Raw genomic sequence first — 2586 nt, 5'->3', positions numbered from 1 at the left:
CTCCCCTGGGGAGAAACGATATGAGCCACAATTAAATAAAGGTAAAAGAAAGCCAAAGAGAAGGCAAAAAAAAGAACACAAAACATTTTTTAAAGGCAATACCGTGTATAGGTCTAGTTGAGAGGCATTTTAACCCAGCCAAATCCCTGTGCAAGCAATTGAGCATGAAGAGAGGTATTATAAATGCAGAAATGGGGGGATGGGGGCATTGGGATTGTGACAGACGGGCCTGGATAAATACTTACAATGACAGGAATTAAAACACTGAGGGAAACTCAGAAGGCTGCATCCATACGTCAGTGCAGTCCAAGCCGCAGCAAATGATGGAGAGATACAGAAGCAATATGGGGACTGACGGGGCCGTAAGCACTTCCCTCCATCCCTGTAGGGGCTGCATTCCTGGGGCAGCAGGATCCCCGCTGCTGGGAGCAATGGCACCACTACCTAATTTCTGCTAACACTGCTTCTGAAGTACCCTAGTATAAGGATCTTGCAGTGTATTCATTTATTTTTACCACCCTCTTGTTTAATTACATTCACCTAGGAAACTATTACAAAATCACAAGACAGTTCACCAGCTAAAGGTCCCCAGACTACCTGAGGGATGTGAACCATGTAGACTAGAAATGTCCAGGCCTGGTACATGCATGACCGTCCATCATTTTTTCCCTTGTAAATCTGGATTGATCCAGTAGAAAATATGGTCCTGGCGAAGCACACTTTTACACTTTATTTTCTACACTGGCGATTAAGCGTGTTAGTTATATGTATGCATGCGTGTAAAATGAAAAAGTCCAGCATATGTTTAAAACATAAACAAACTACCAAATAAAGTGATTTGGAAGTTAATCGATACAACCTAGCATTTGTTTTTATTTTACGAACTTCATTATTATGTATTGACTAATGTATGCTTATCAAAAGATAAATCATTATTATTTTCCTCTCTGTGTGCCACTAATTGGATAATTGCAATAATGCATCTGGGCAGTCTGCTGTTGGAGTCGGGTGCTGTGTCTGTTCATCTTCCTGCTAATTGCGTAACACCTGCACATAGTTGCGAGGAGGAGGAGGCAGAGGTTGAATACGACACCAGGCAGAAAGCTGGCTGAAAAATGCCAACAGGGTGGCAGAGAGAAACAAAGCCACAAAACGATCATTGTATCATTGCTTGTGCGCGTATATTGGCACGCATTATTCGTAAAGTAGGTCAGAGTTTAAATGACCTATTTATGGTAAGCGGGGGGGGGGGGGGCAGGGATGAGGCCATGGACACAGACCTTAACGTGGGAGAGAGCGGCCTGAAATGTCCCTGCATTGCGTTTTGTCCAGGGATAGACGACATAATCCCTGCTGTGATTATGGCTGCCGTGGAATAATATCTGGCGTGAAAAGACGCGTGTGTGTGTAAATATCATCCAGCTCTAGCAGATGGCTGACTGACTAGACTTGTCTGACTCCCACTACCCCCTTGCGGATGATGCACTGAAAAAAAAACATTGTGCACATTACAGGTCTGTGGAAAGGACACGCACTTTTGTAACAGTGCGGTTATGCTGTCTCTGCGGCGGGCAGGGGGTTCCTCTCACGATGCAATGGAAAGCTGGCCTGTTTGCAGACGGCGATGAGCGCCGCAAGCAGCACAAGGCGGTGGATGTTTTGTAACACAACCCGCTGGCCAAAGCCTCCAGAGGAGACGATCGCGGCTGCAGCCGTGGACCGAGGCTGCCCCCTGGCTGAAGCTATGCCAACGACGCCCTGCGCTGTGTGCCCCCGGCTCGTACCTGTGCGCCGTCACTTCTGCGCACCCCCAGCTGCACGCAACGCGACTGCCTGCTTCCATGTCGTGACACAGGGGCGGATCTGCCATCAGGTGTTCGTATTGATGGAATATAAAGCAGCTACAGTTGGGTCTGTGTTACAGTATTATTATATTATTATACGGCTCTGCACAACACGCTGCTGGCACGCTTTTCAAATCATCAGTGGGCTTAATGCATTTGTGTTTATATTGAAAACATACCCCCCCCTCTCTCTCATATGGTAAATAATAACTTCAGGATAGAAAGCTGTATAGATGTATCGTGCAATCGTTCTGGGGGGAGTTAGCAACTTCGGGTTTAAAATTCAGACTTGCCTGTGTGCATCTTTGCGATCATGCCCACAACTAATCAAACGGGATACGTGTAACCTGTCAGTCCCCCCTCGACTGTTTCTATATCGTAGCACAGGTGACGTTATAGGCTAGTCGTCAGCTCTTATGTAATTATTGACAATATTTACATGTTTACACCCCCAAGTAAATGGTTTACATTTATTCCCTCTTTTGGTAGGCTATTTTATATTTGTATTTTATAGATTTTGTTATTTTAAAGATGTAATATATGTATATGAACAGTTTACCCCCTCACCTTTTTTGGGGGGGGGGGGCTGGAACACGCTTGGATTTATGCGAGACGTTAACGAGGAGTGGGGGATGCCTTTGTGCCTTCCTTCACCAAGATGGCTACCCCCACGCTCTCCCTCCTTCACAACCATGAACGCCCCACTCCCAGCGGTCGCAGAGGTAACTGCAAGTTCCCCGAG

This window comes from Amia ocellicauda, chromosome 10 (genome assembly GCF_036373705.1).
Source record: "Amia ocellicauda isolate fAmiCal2 chromosome 10, fAmiCal2.hap1, whole genome shotgun sequence".
Taxonomy (NCBI): Eukaryota; Metazoa; Chordata; class Actinopteri; order Amiiformes; family Amiidae; genus Amia; species Amia ocellicauda.
Note: the sequence above shows the minus strand (reverse complement) of the source record.